The sequence below is a fragment of the Clarias gariepinus genome, chromosome 3 (genome assembly GCF_024256425.1).
Source record: "Clarias gariepinus isolate MV-2021 ecotype Netherlands chromosome 3, CGAR_prim_01v2, whole genome shotgun sequence".
Lineage (NCBI taxonomy): Eukaryota > Metazoa > Chordata > Actinopteri > Siluriformes > Clariidae > Clarias > Clarias gariepinus.
In genome coordinates, this window is record NC_071102.1 from 11,467,649 (window position 1) to 11,482,295 (window position 14,647).

The window sequence follows — 14,647 nt, forward strand, 5'->3', positions numbered from 1 at the left end:
TTACTCCTTCTTGATGCAGAATCTCCAATTATCCTAAAACCACAGTTGAAATTTTTATATATTTCAGATGATAAACAGACGAGCTGAAGTATTACACCTGCATCCAGTCAAGCATTTTCAGATATATGCTTGTTCCTGGAGTGATGACATATTTCTTCATATATGTTCTGGTGTCTTGGCTGAGAACCATAAAGTGTTGGATGTCTTTAAGAGATATGAGCTGTGGAGCTGATTTGTAGTCGAGGCTCTCCTCCAGTCCCTGCTTGTGTGTGCCTGAGAGAGGAACGAAGAGATAGACAGAGAGAGGGAGGGTAAGCCAGAGAGGGAGGGTGGAAGAAAAAGAGATGGTGGGCAGATGAGAGGAGAGGCGACATAGGATGTGGGACACAACAGAATCCAGTGCAGCACTGTGTTATTTATCGAAGATGGTATACAGTACACCGACAACAATGATATCCTTGTGTTCCTCAGGTACATCAGCCAAACAAGGGAACTATGCCACGCTTTATACAGCAAATCAAATTTGGGGACTACAGCATCCTCTTTATTTTACTTATTTTCCTTTTTCGTTTTTCTTCTGTTTTTCTCCTAAAGCCCAAACAGGGAATATGTGAGGACAAGTGTGAGTCTCAGTGACAGGAGTTCTCGTTATCTCCAGTTGTAAAGCTGAGTCACAAGAGGACTGCATTTTGGGAGAAACATTGTTTGATTCTAGCAGACATCTGGTATGCCGTCATTGCCTGGGGATACGACTGATAAAAGGCAGAGCATCGTGAATGAAAGTTTCATGGGCTACTGTACCTGGATTGTTTTGCGAGAGAAAGCGAGAAAAACAAAGAGAGAGAATTGTCGGGAGAATGATCCATGCCCTGAAGTAAGGACTTTAATCATTTATAGCATAACATATTATAATATCTTCCCCAGGATTGTTTTAAGGGGGAATTTTTAATTTATTATTATTTTTTTTTTTTTTGGTGGAGGGGGGGTCATGGTCGCTTTAATATTTTTGATGTGAGATTCATGTTTTTTTATTGTTTTTTTCTTTAAATTCTACTTTGTTGATTGATTGTTCCTGTTGTTACATGAGGGAGAGTCAATGGTGGTGAGATGAAAGCGCAATCTCTGATGTACCTTTAGCTAAATCAATATAGCTCTGTTATTATTATTGCAGTGAAAGTTTGCTACAGGGTTGATTATAATGTTTATAAGTTACAGTAGCTTAAAAAATGGAAAATCCATCATCATGCCTTCATTATTTCTTTTGGAGATGAAGGTGTGTTGTTAAGTCATAAATCATCTTGTTCATCATGTAATGTAACCCAATTTAAGGGGAAAAACACATTTGGTATCAATTTACTGTCCATTTAGCAACAAATGGAATGTTTACTTCCCAAAAAAACATCAGACACAGAGCATCTTTAGATCTGGTGTCAATCATTTCACTCATGTTGAGTGTATATCCCCACGAAACACTCCCTCCACCTACAGACTCCCACTAAAACCACGCCCCCACCTGATACACATTGTCTGATCATAATTGCATAGGAATTAGAAGACCACCTACAGCAAATCTCATGCCAACTCAATGGCTGAATCAGTGAATTTATTTATTTATTATTAGTTTCACAAGCCAAAGTTGGTACCAGAGTCTGGTCCACTTCATTATTAAACATAACCAAGGCCCAGGAAGAATCCTGCCTTTCATACAGAGTTCCCAGGATAGGCCGTGTGACCCTGAACAGAATAAAGCAGTTACAAATGATAAGTGGATAAGAGGAAGACATGTCTATTCTTTTATTTAACAAAAAAAAAGAACTTTACTGACATGCCAACTAGAGACCTGTTCCACTAGCCTTTCTAACAACAGGCAAGATTATCAAGATTTACTTACCACTGACGGCTCTGAACAAACATATTTCATATTTTTATAAGGGCATCCTTTTGTCTTCTTTTCAGTCTAGTGATTAATTATACTGCACCTTTTTTTTTTTAAAAAAGAAAAAAAAAATCTTTGCATAATTTAAACATTGGAACAGTGATGGAAACCAATGTTTGAAAATCTGTTTACACAGAAGAGACACAACAGAGAGCTGATCAGATTACAGTCTTCAAGATTTAGAGGCTTGTGGCTAGAAAGCGGTACAAAGATATCAGATCGAGTGATCCGTCTGGCTAGATGTCTGAGGTTGTCTGAGACTGTGGTATTGTTAACTTCTGGCACAGGTTACCCCAACAGTACAGTATATTAACTGTCACCTACTGTAGATCACAGCTACGACCAACTACGACCAATTTTTTGCTACATTTGAACCAACCAAAGTAATGCTTGATCACCATCAGAGGTGGTTAGAGTAGCCAAAAATTATACTCAAGTAAGAGTAGCTGTACTTCAAGATAATATTCCTCAAGTAGAAGTAAAAAGTCATCATCCAAAATATTACTCAAGTAAGAGTAAAAAAGTATTCGGTGAAAAGACTACAAGTACTGAGTAACTGTTTCATCGTAATCTCCGATTTATTATTTTCCTTAGAAATTATGTAAGCAGCCAAACAAAATGATGAAATAATGTACAAATTCTGACATTTCCAAATAATAAAATAAAAAAAATTAATTTTATAAAATAAATGAAGAAAACTGAATATCTTTACATAATAGCAAATTTAGGAACGAGAAACACAAATCTCACTTTTTTCACAACATGAAGCTTTGGAAACAGATACCTACTGTATGTAAGATGTATGTTTGAAGTGTAAACTATTTCCAGTGTAAGATACACTGTATATTCAGTTGCTCTCCAAATGTCTCAGCAGATAGAAAATAACATTAGAACATGTACAAGAGGTCTCACTTTACCATAAACAAATGTAAGAAGAATTATATTTTTAGCCGCTAGCTTATTTGCTAATTATATATTTTAACATTGTGACATGTTCCCTTCACTGTCTAGCACGGCTGAAGATTTTTCTTTTAAGTTACTTAAGTAAATGTACCTCGTTACTACCCACCTCTGATTACCATTATACAGCTGTAGAAACTGACGATAAGGCTGATAAGCAGCCTGGGTTACTATACCTTGCCTAGTAAGCAAAAGCAACTTTTATGATATCATATTTAAAATATCATATCCAGATGAATAAAAAATGCCCAAGTGTAGCGGTCTTAAATTTATACCCAGGCAGTTGCAATCAAAGATGCCCTAGAGCACTGCAGGTAGTGTTCTTGCTTCTTAGCTCCAGGGCCTGTACTTTGATGCTAAGCGCAAGTTACCGTCTGTGTAGAGTTTTGAGTTTTCTTCCTGTATTCGTGTCCATTTCCTCTGGGTTCCTGCAGCTCCATGTCCCAGAAACATGGTAGCAGCTGGACTGGCTGCTCTAAATTACAGCACCAGATGTGTATAAATGTGTGTGAGATGATTACTGTGCAGGAATTAAATGAATGAATGAATGAATGAATGAAGGAACACGCAAACAAAGCATGGTTGGTGCCACCAGCCCCAATCAGATCATTCTCATTCATGTAATTCAACAGGCATTTATATCTTAATATACTTTTCTCAGATGTTATCTAAAATGGCATTTTGTGACAAGTGAAGGAAATGCACACACAAACGTGTTTATGCAAATGTATGCACATATATTTGCATGTAAATGCTCATTACTGCATGTGACTTGGGAAGCGGATTGTAGCGTCTCTTGTTCCTGTTTGCTATCTTTAATTTTCATCTGATTGATATTAAGGGATATAGACATTAGCAGAAGATACAGATCATCATTCAGATGCTTGAAATAACTGCTAATTGCAAACTGATGAAATAGTTCTTCTGGTTGACATAATGAGGTCTGTCTAAGCGCCTGAAAATCCAATCTTCAGGGGCATTCACCTTCATCAGAATGACTCAATACAGAATGAATGCCATAATCAAGCTAATCAACTCATCAGCTTCTAAGCTGGTTGGTAATTAGAGTGGGCCACTAACAGCACCAGCACTTGATCTAACATAAGGGGGATCAAAAAGTGTGGAGAGCTGTAGGCTAAACTATTTTTGTTTTGAGGTTTAATAAGAAAATTCGAAATTATGGGGAATAGATTAAGTGCATTTCAGTGGAAGATAAGTGGGCTGTGAAATACGATGTAGCCACAATGTTTTATTTACTCCTCTGAGCAAGACCAGAGCATTCCAGAGCACAGCTCATCTGGTCTACATTCTTCATAAACACTGTCTAACTGCTTTAGCAGTAAAGCTATTGTGCATTTCATGCCCCTATACTTTTAAACATACAGAACAATAATATTTACAGTGCCTAACATATAGCCTGCCTTGACTCTTCATTTTCATGACCTCAATCTTTGATGGGAAATGAAGCAATGTTGAAAAAGAAATATTCAATCTCGGGGCAAGGAGTGCACCAAGTGAGCGAACACATTGACTTTCATGGGTTTCTCTTGATTTCATTTGCCCTCTATCTTGGCATCCCTGATGCTACATGGGAAAGGACAGAGGGCTGGGCTGCTGTAATGAAAGCTGACAGATAAGAACATCCAAAGGAAGATCTCAAGAGGCCACTGAGGGATGAAGCCTCTGGAAGTGTCAGGTATGATTGAAACCTGTCTACATGCTGTCTGTCTCAGCACAAAACCAACAGTGGGGCTATAGTTTGCCACTCTGCTGACTAAACCTCCTAATTTGTCTTTGGTTTAGTGGCCTGTCAGTCCATATCGCAGCCCTCTTGTTAAGTAGTGACTCATCACTTCAGTGATAATACTGTACCATTTCTAGGTTCAAACTTTTATTTGGTTTAACATGTATATTGTTTATCCTCTTCAGTTCAAAATGCATCATGGTTGTGTTTCCTATTGTTTTAAATGAATCTGGATCTAAAATCACAAGAGTTGTCATTCGACCACCTTCCAAATATCCCATATGTAAAAGGATTTAGACCCATCACTTACAGCCTAAAATCTGCTTAAGAATGATGCTGCAAGCTTGGCACTTCTTTCTTTTAAAAGTTTTTTTTTTTCATTCATAGCCTGATCGTTCAGGAACAACTAGGTTGGATAAACACAGTAATTTTCAGGTACTGTATCTCCATAGATGTTCTACTGGGTTCAGGTCTGGCCTCTGACAGTTGGACTTTCACAGAGTTTGTTCTGAAGCCACTCATGTTTTCTTGGCGTAATGCTTTAAGGCCTTTGTCATGTTGAAATGCAAATATTACCCCAGTGTGAGATCCTGAGTAATCTTGAGAAGGTTTTAACTCAGGATAGCTCTTTATTTTTCAGTATCAAATTTTTCCCAATATTCTGACTAGTCTCCCAGTCCTAGTTGCAGAAAAACACTGCCACAATATAATGCTGCCACCACCATGTTTGACTGGTTTTAATGAGGTGATCTGCAGTGCCTGATTTCTCCCACACAAGACATGGGGAATTGTGTGATTAGACCAGAGGATTTTGTTTCTCAAGTCCTTCAGGGGCTTTTTGGCAAACTCCCAACAGGCTGTCATGTGCCTCTTAGTGATTAATAGCTTCTGTCTGGCCGCTCTAACATAGAGGCTTGATTGGTGGAGTGCTGCAGTGATGGTTGCCCTTTTGTAAGGCTCTCCGATCTCCACTAGGAAACACTGGATGACCCTTGGGTCCTTGGTTCCTTGTCTTCCTTAGTTTGTGTGGGTGGCCAGATATGGGGAGAATGTTGGTTGTTCCAAATCTCTTCCATTTGAGAGTAAGGGAGGCTGTGATGTTCATGGGCAGTTTCAATAGCTGCAAATGTTTTCTTGTATCCTTTCTCAGATCTGTGTCTGGACAACATTCTGTCTTACAGGACTACAGATATTTCTCTTTACCTCATGCCTTTTTTTTTTACTTTGACATACACCATCGACACCTTATATAGACAGGCTGCCCTAATTATGTCTAATTAATTCAATTAGGCACAGGTATATATATCAGCAAAAAAAAAAAATGTCCCTTTTTCAGGACTGTGCATTTCAACAATAATGTTGTAAAAATCCAAATAACTTTACAGATCTTCATTGTAAAGGGTTTAAACAATGTTTTCCATGCATGTTCAATTAACCATAATCAATTAATTAACATGCACCTGTGGAATGGTCATTAAGACCTTAACAGCTTACAGAAAGTAGGCATTTAAGGTCACAGTTCTAAAAACGCAGGACACTAAAGAGACTTGTCTACCGACTGTGAAATCGCCATGTCAGCGACAGCGCTACAGGGAGACAGGAAGGACAGCTGATCATCCTCGCAGTGGAAGACCACGTGTAACAACACCTGCGCAGGATCGTTACATCCGAATATCACACCTGCGTGACAGGTACAGGATGGCCACAACAACTGCCCGAGTCACACCAGGAACACACAATCCCTCCATCAGTGCTCAGACTGTCCGCAATAGGCAGTCCATGAGGAGGAGATGCACTGCAGTACTTCAAGCAGCTGGTGGCCACACCAGATACTGACTGGTACTTTTGATTTCGAGCCTCCCTTCATTCAGTCTTGTGGTGTTGACTCTTTTAGTGTTCATACAAATATTTACACATTAAGTTTACTGAAGGTAAAAACAGTTGAAAGTCAGAGGACGAGTATATATATTTCTTAATAAAAATCATCTGATGGTTGCAGGTCTCAGTATTAGGAAAATAAAACCTCTGAAAAACATTTAACTTTTAACATTTTTTTATTTAATTGACTATTAATTTAACAAAAACAAAAGCAAAAATAGAATAAAACTAAACATGTAGGCAATATTAAGTTATTAAGTTATTAAAGTTATTAAGCTATTTAAGGATTTAAGGGTAAGTTGCAGCCAGGTGCGGCTAATCATTAGCCACTGATTAATTGATCATCGGCAGGTGTGCAGATCTCTCTAAAAGCATAAGTTTTGGCAGTTTACAAACTGGAGCATTCAGGTGTGAGTTAACACCATGCCAAGAGGGAAAGACATAAGCAATGTTCTTAGAAAAGCAATTTGTTGCTCCACATCAATCTGAAGAGTGTTATAAAACCATTTGGACTTCAATATTGTACAGTGAGAAAGATTATTCAGATGTAAAAAATCATTCAAGACAGTTGGCAGAATGTCCCAGAACATTCACCCCAAGGTCAGACCGGGCAATGCTCAGAGAAAAAAAGAAAAAAAAAGAAAGAAATATTTATATAAAACGCTACATCTGAGACACTACAGACCTCATTGAGCATGTTAAATGTGGTGTTCATGGCACCACAATCAGAAGAAACTGAACAAGTATAGTTGCTTGGAAGGGTTGCCAGGAGAAAGTCTCTTCTGTCTAAAAAAAAACCTGGAATCACGGTTTAGGTTCTCAAAACTGCATCTAAAAAAAACACAAGGTTTCTGGAACAATGTCACATGTCCAGGTGATTCCAAAGTTCACTTACCATACAAACACAAGAGCATTTTAGCAAAAACATCTCATACCCAGTGTCAAGCATGGTGGAGAAGGGGTGATGATTTGGGCTCGTTTTTGAAGCCACAAGCCATGGGTACTTTGTAGTCACCTCAACCAAATTGAAATGCTTTGACAAGACATTAACAGAGCTGTGCGTAAGCAAATGCCCAAAAACCTGAAGGGACCTGAAGCGATGTTGTAAAGAAGAATAAAGCAAATTGATTTAAATGACTGATAAAGTCATACAGGTAACAATTATTCTAGTAATCTATGAAAAAGTTACAGTATATCTTGTCCATCTGAGGTTGTATTTCCTAATATTGCGGCCCGCTATGATCAAATGATTTTTATTGTTTTACATATGACTATATGGTGCACATATAGGCCAACCCCAAACTGTTCCCACAAAGATGGGGGCATGAAATTGTACAAAATCTTTTGGCATGCTAAAGCATTAGGGGTGCCTTTTACAAAACGTAGGGGGCAGAGGCCAACTCCTGAAAAACAACTTCACACCATTTCCACCATAACTGCGCACCAGCAAAACAAAGCAAGGCTAGGTTATAAAGACATGGATAAGTGAGATTGCTGTGGAAGAACCTGATCTCAACCCGATAGAACGCCTTTGGGATGAATTAAAGCGGAGACTGTGACCCAGGCCTTCTCGTCCAACATCATTGTCTGACAAATGCTCTTCTGAAAAAATGGTCAAGAATTCCCATAAACACATTCCTAAATCGTGTGGAAAGCCTTCCTACTGTAGAAGAGTTGAAGCTGTTATAGCTGCAAAGGGGGCGGGGCAAACATCATATTAAATCCCATGAATTAAGAATTGGATGTTACTCAAGGTCATTTGCATGTGAAGGCAGGCAAGCGAATACTTTTGTTAATATAGTGTGTGTGTATGTATACACCTTTTTTAGCTGCTCGCTCACACAAAAATCGAATAAATAAAAAAATCCCATGCCTGCAACTCAAAGCACTGTATGTGATCATAGTCAAGACGATCTGCTAAAGTTCAAACTGAGCATCAGAAAGGCAAAGACAGGTGATTTAAGTGACTTTGAACATAGCATTGCTGTTGGTGTCAGACGGGCTAATCTGAGTAACTGCTGATCTACTGGGATTTTATACTGGAGAAAATATGCACTATACAGCAGTTCTCTAGGTGTTGATGGCAGAGGTCAGAGGTGAATGATGAATGGTCAGAATGGTTCAATCCGATAGAGAGGCAATAGTAATAGCATCTAGTTACACCTGAGGTATGCCGAAAAACATCTCAGAACACACATGTTGAAGCTTTTAAGCAGATGGACTACAACAGCTGATGAACACACTTTTTGCCACATCTGTCAGATACAAACAGAAATCTGAGGCTACAATTCACATGGGCAAATTGGACAATAGAAGACTGAAAAAACATTGCCCCCCTGATTTTTGCTGTGACATTCGGATGGTAGGGTCATAACAACGAGTTCAGACTGTTGTTAGTGGTTTAATGGTGTCGGGGGATATTTTCCTGGCACACTTTGGGCCCCTTAGTACCAACTGAGCATCATTGAAATGCCACAGCCTGCCTGAGTATTGATGCTGGACATGTTTATCCCTTTATAACCACAGAGTAACAGGCCATGTCACAAAGCTACTGTAAAATCATCTCAAACTGGGTTGAAAATGACAGAGTTCAGTGTACTAAAATGGCCTCCACAGTCACCAGATCTAAAAAAAAAAAAAAAAAAAATAGAGCCTTGGGGACGTGATGGAATAGGATAGTCACATTATGGATGTGCAGCCAACAAACCTGCAGCAACTACATGATGTTATCATGTCAAAATGGACTAAAATCTCTAAGGTCATAATCTGGTGTGCATATATGACCACTAACAGGTGATGTAAATAACATTGATTATCTCATTAAAGTGGCGCCTTGACGTGAGTGGGATATATTTGGCAGCAAGTGAACATTTTGTTCCTGATGTTGATGTGTTGAAAGCAGATGGCTAAACAACTAGGTCAGCGCAACTCCAAAACTGCATGCAGTGGTTAAAAGCCTCCAAAGTGGTCCAAGGGAGGAAAACTAGTGAATCAGCGACAAAGTCATGGGTGGCCAAGGTTCCTGGATGCATATGGGGAGCGAAGGCCGGCCCTTGCTGTCCAATTCAGTAGATAAGCTATTCAAATCGCTGAAATAGTCAACACTACTTCCAATAGAAATGTGTCAAAATGGTCAACATTGCATATGTTTTGGTTTTTTTTTTGGAACATTGCTGTGCCTAGATCTGACCAATTGGAGCAACTTTAGCTCATAACACTGCCTTTAGAGGCTTGTATAGTGGGCACTATGCATGATGGATGCATCGCTTTATGTGCTTCCCTTCCTACCCTGAAGTGGAAATGTGGAAATGCTCTTACGGTACTTTAACTATTAACTATAGCTGTTACAGTATATCTACTGTCATGTTTTTTTTATTTTTTTTATTTTTATCATGTATCTCCGTCTATGATTTTTTTTCCCTAAACTTTTTTGGAATTTTTAGCACAGTCCTTAAGCTTTCGATAGTGTGTTGTAGGTTTCTAAACCCAACTGCAGTCATTTCAAATCTCCTTAATTGTTTTCGTTACTTGGTGCATGTCAATAATTTGACCCTTCTGATATGGTGACCATTTTTTGTCCGTGCAGTGTTTATATACTGTACAGTATATTTAGTACAATATATGAAAATTTTAATTGACAGATGTAGTTGGGTATGTAGGGTTTAACTTGTATTTATTTGGCCACCAGTACAGGTTTAAGTGAAGCAACTGGCTTTGGTTTTGTTTGGAACAATGGCCTTGTTGTCTGAACATTCTTGTCAATTACACTAACCAGCAGAAGAACTTTTCACATTTAAAAAGCTTCCATTTTAAAATTATTTTTTTCTTTAATTTTGATTGAATTGTTTTTAGATGTGATCTGTCTATCTTAATGGTTCACAGTCTTTACTGCATGCGATGTTGGTGTGGTTATTAGCAATCAATATCTATGGCAATTGTTTCACTACATCACTCTGTTCTTCACAGTGGTTTGCTATTTTTGTCTTGATGGTTAATGACAGCGGCAATTATTTGCTTATGCACTTTAGGGAGAAACACAAAATCCAAACTCACTATGTTCCTCTATGTTGCAAGTTTTCTTCTGATTGTAGCTCAGGTCTGATTTAAAAAGATTGAATTTAAAAGCATTAAATTCACATGTCGTAAAAAAAAATAATTATTCTGTCAGATTCGTGCCTGAAAAAGTCTGATTGAGGGCAGAAAATTAGATTTGTGCTTAAGGGATATTTGTGTGGGTTACTACTGTATAAGCAGAAGTTAGCGCAGTTAGTGGTCTCCTCCAAGCATGTTCATCCTCTCACTTGACTTCTCATGTGAACACATTTCACAGAATCTTGGAGAATTGGAGCATCTCTGGAAGGAATGGGACTTATAAACAGTTTTTTATTTGAATGTGTTTAAATGGTCTAGGTGAGAGGTAAAGGTAAGTTTGTGTAGGATGTAACAACTTCTTTCCCACATTGAAGCAGAAAAGTTGGTCCATGTGCTGCTCCGGGCCATGTAAACAGAAAACAGGAAAAAAATAAAAATATGCAGCCCACCAACATCTTATCAATAGGGACAAAGAAAGAAGCATCTCTGCTTGTTATCAGCCATGTTGCCTGTCAGAACTCCATTTGAAAATCTTCCTTTTGAACTAGCATTCAGACTTTCTAGTCTAGGCAGCACATGCCTGTGGGTTTTGGGGCTTTGGAGGGAAAAAAAATCAATAGAGCAGCGGTATTTATTTAAATTTCATTTGCAAAACCACTAGCTCTAGGTAAACTGTTAAACCTAAGATAGCTGTTACAGTATATAAGATAGCTGGTACAGTATATAGTAATAACAAACGATTACAGTGTAAATTAATAGCATCACTGATTCTATCTTGTATATTTTATTTTATTTATTTATTAATTTAGTACCATTGCTTTGTATTTTCGCTAATTCCACAAAAGTTCATGACGCAAATTAATTCATACTCACATTTTTAGCATTAATTAATAAAAAAAAAACACTTACAAATTGCAAAGGGAATTATATAAAACATCACAAGACTGAAGCATTGTTTATGCAGCACATGAAACAAATTTGCAAAAGTTTAAAGTCACCGGTTCAGCAAATTTCAGAGGAAGACCCTCTAGGGTCCTCATTTTTTTTTTTTTTTTTCATCTTTCATACCATGAGGGTATGTTTACAGGAAGTTGCTTTCTATTTAATATTCCTTACTGATTTCACTTTGAATGGTCTTTTGCTGTTTAATCAGCCTACTAAATATTTGCAATGTTCCGACAGATCCACAAGGCATCATACACCCCTCTCCCATAGTGGTAAAGTGATTTTTTTTTCCTGAACTTCCTGAGGATGATATGTTCTCCCTTAAAATGAATTATAGATGAATTGTTTGGCGCTTCTGATTTAATGCATGCCTCAGTGCTAATCTGCTGGATGCAGGCACTGTTTTAATGTGTTTCAGTGTTTGCTTTCTTCACCCCCTGTCTCTGACATGGGGAACTGAGTGCTGAGACATGTCAGTGGGGTGGGGCGATATTCAAAAAGTCACTTTGGGTCAAGTCATCAATTGTGAACTTTTTGATAAGGGTCAAATGCTTATTTTATAGCTTTTAATGCTTATTGCACATAGCACTTGTCTTTGTGTTCATCCCACCACTGATTTTGGCATTTCAAAGTTTGATCCTTTATCCTTTAATTTTTTTTTATTGTATAGAACAAGTGATGTAATCAGTTATCAAATGTAAATTCTAATTAAATTTTTATTTGTTTCATACACAGTACAATATGCAGTGAAATGCCTAAATGACCGTCCGTGACCTTAAAAAAAAGATAACTAATAGAAAATAAATATAAAATAAAATAAGAAATAAAATATAGAAAATAACTTTAGCTAAAAGAAAAAAATATTTATCAAAAATAAGACAAAGTATAAACTATACGAAAAGCCTAGCTGTACAAATACAAAATAAATTTTTTAAATAAAAATAAAATAAAAAACTAGCTGTACAATACTGGGAGGGAAAAAAAATCCTGTACAAATATAGAAAAATATAGAACTTTTTAGTGTGTGTCCAAATATGTATAAAAGTGTTTATGTGAAACACAAACACTTTCACTTATAAAAAACATAAATGGAAATCATAACCAAACGAACAGAAAGAAGAATCAAAAGTGTTTTTCTAAAAATTCATCCAGTTCTTGTAAAAACAATGAATTGTTTTTACGCATTTCCACTTTAGATGGAAATAACTACATTCATACAGAGCATGACAGAGACTCTTCTCTAAAATCTATCTGTTAGATCAACAATCCCCAGCTAAAGCTCTCTGAATTACTCCTTAAGTACATTATGATCCCGTTCCCTTTGAACAATTAAATCTTCACCAGGAACAATAATGATGAATAAAATGCTGTATTTAAAAATAGAATGGATTCAAAGAAAAAATAATTGCAATGTCACTTGACCTTACTGTACTGTAACCTCTACTGTACATTCATTAGTGATACTAAAGACAAATCTAAATAGTAAAATCAGAAAATGTGCAATGACTTTGTATTCATTGTACAGTATACACAAGTTCACATACTGTAGATATATAGACACACACACTACTAGTCAAAAGTTTTCAACTCTAAATGAACTTATCCTCTGCAGCAAAGGAAAGTCTTTATCTTTCTGACAGCCAGTTTCATCATAGAGTTTGATGGCTTTTGCAACTGCACTTGAAAAATACTGTACATTTCAAAATCCTTGCATTTTCCATGTCAGACTGACCTTTACTGTATGTCTTAAGGTAATGAAAGACTGTAATTTTATTTTATTTTTTTACTTAATTACATTTTTCCATATGTGTTATTTCATAGTTTAGTTATCTTTGGCATGGTTAAACATTGTACTTTACAAAATACAAAAAACAACTAAAAATTATTAAATTCGGCGGTTGTGTCAAATTTAATGGTATGACACACCCACTGGCCACTTCATTACGTACACTTTGCTAGTAAAGAGGAACCTTGGATTGCGAGTAACTTCAGCAAGAGTTTTGCAGGACGAGCAAAATTAAAAAATAAATGTTAACTTAATAAACCAGTAAGGTCTCGATATACAAGTAGTCCTTATGCACTTTGTCTGCCGACCACCACGTGATTACAACTGAGACAATGATTCTTTTTTCTCGCTCGCTGCGGGATTGTGAATAATTGTCTCCCATGCTCAGTGTCAAGGCAATATAGTCAACACCGCGCCCATGCGTTATTATCCTCTCTTATTGGAGAGGACGGAAGGGGCTACTATGGAAGATGCGAGAAGGGAGGAGGGAGTCATCCTACACAGTAGCCCCCTTCTTCCTCTCGTTTTACTTCAGCTCAACACAACACACACTAACGGAAACACTGCCCTATCAGGATTTTTTTAAAGGTAAAGTTCTGGTTAAATTTGCTTTATTTTACTTTGAAATTCACTTTGATATACGAGTGTTTTAATATACAGCATCCGAAAAGTATTCACAGAGCATCACTTTTTCCACATATTGTTATGTCACAGCCTTATTCTAAAATGGATTAAATATTTTTTTTCCTCAGACTTCTACACACAGAGAAAGTCAATTCTGAGAAATAAATTAATTTAATCCATTTTAAAATAAGGCTGTGACATAACAAAATGTGGAAAAAGTGATGCGCTGTGAATACTTTCCGGATGCACTGTAATAGCATGCTTCCGGAGCAAATTATGCTCGCAATCCAAGATTTAGCTGAACTGGATTGGACCCCTTTTGCCTTTGGGATTGACTTAATTCTTTGCAGCAACAAGGTGCTGGAAGCATTCTTTAAAGATTTTGGTCCATATTGACATGATGGCATCATGCGGTTGCTGCAGATTTCTTGGCTGCATTTCCATGATGCGAATTCTCGCGTCCCACCACATCCCAAAGTGCTCCATTGGATTGAGCACTTTGAGTACTTGAGTACAGTGAACTCATTGTCATGTTTAAGAAACCTGTTTGAAATGATTTCAGCTTTGTGACATGGTGCAGTATCCTGTAGTCATAAGGGATTGACATGGTCAGCAACAATATTCAGGTACGCTGTAGAATTTAAACAATGCTCAACTGGTACTAAGGGGCTCAAAGTGTGCC

General features: G+C 37.4%; 1 protein-coding gene across 1 annotated transcript in view; it reads left to right on the top strand.

The window, feature by feature from the left end:
* The first annotated feature begins 391 nt into the window (after positions 1–391).
* lrrc4cb (leucine rich repeat containing 4C, genome duplicate b) overlaps positions 392–14,647 on the top strand; it is a 56,253-nt gene continuing 41,997 nt past the window's right edge. Inside the window, exons 1-2 of the mRNA XM_053491321.1 lie at positions 392–471; positions 595–874. The gene's annotated coding sequence lies outside the window, so the exon portion shown is untranslated. The remainder of the gene's footprint in view (positions 472–594; positions 875–14,647) is intronic.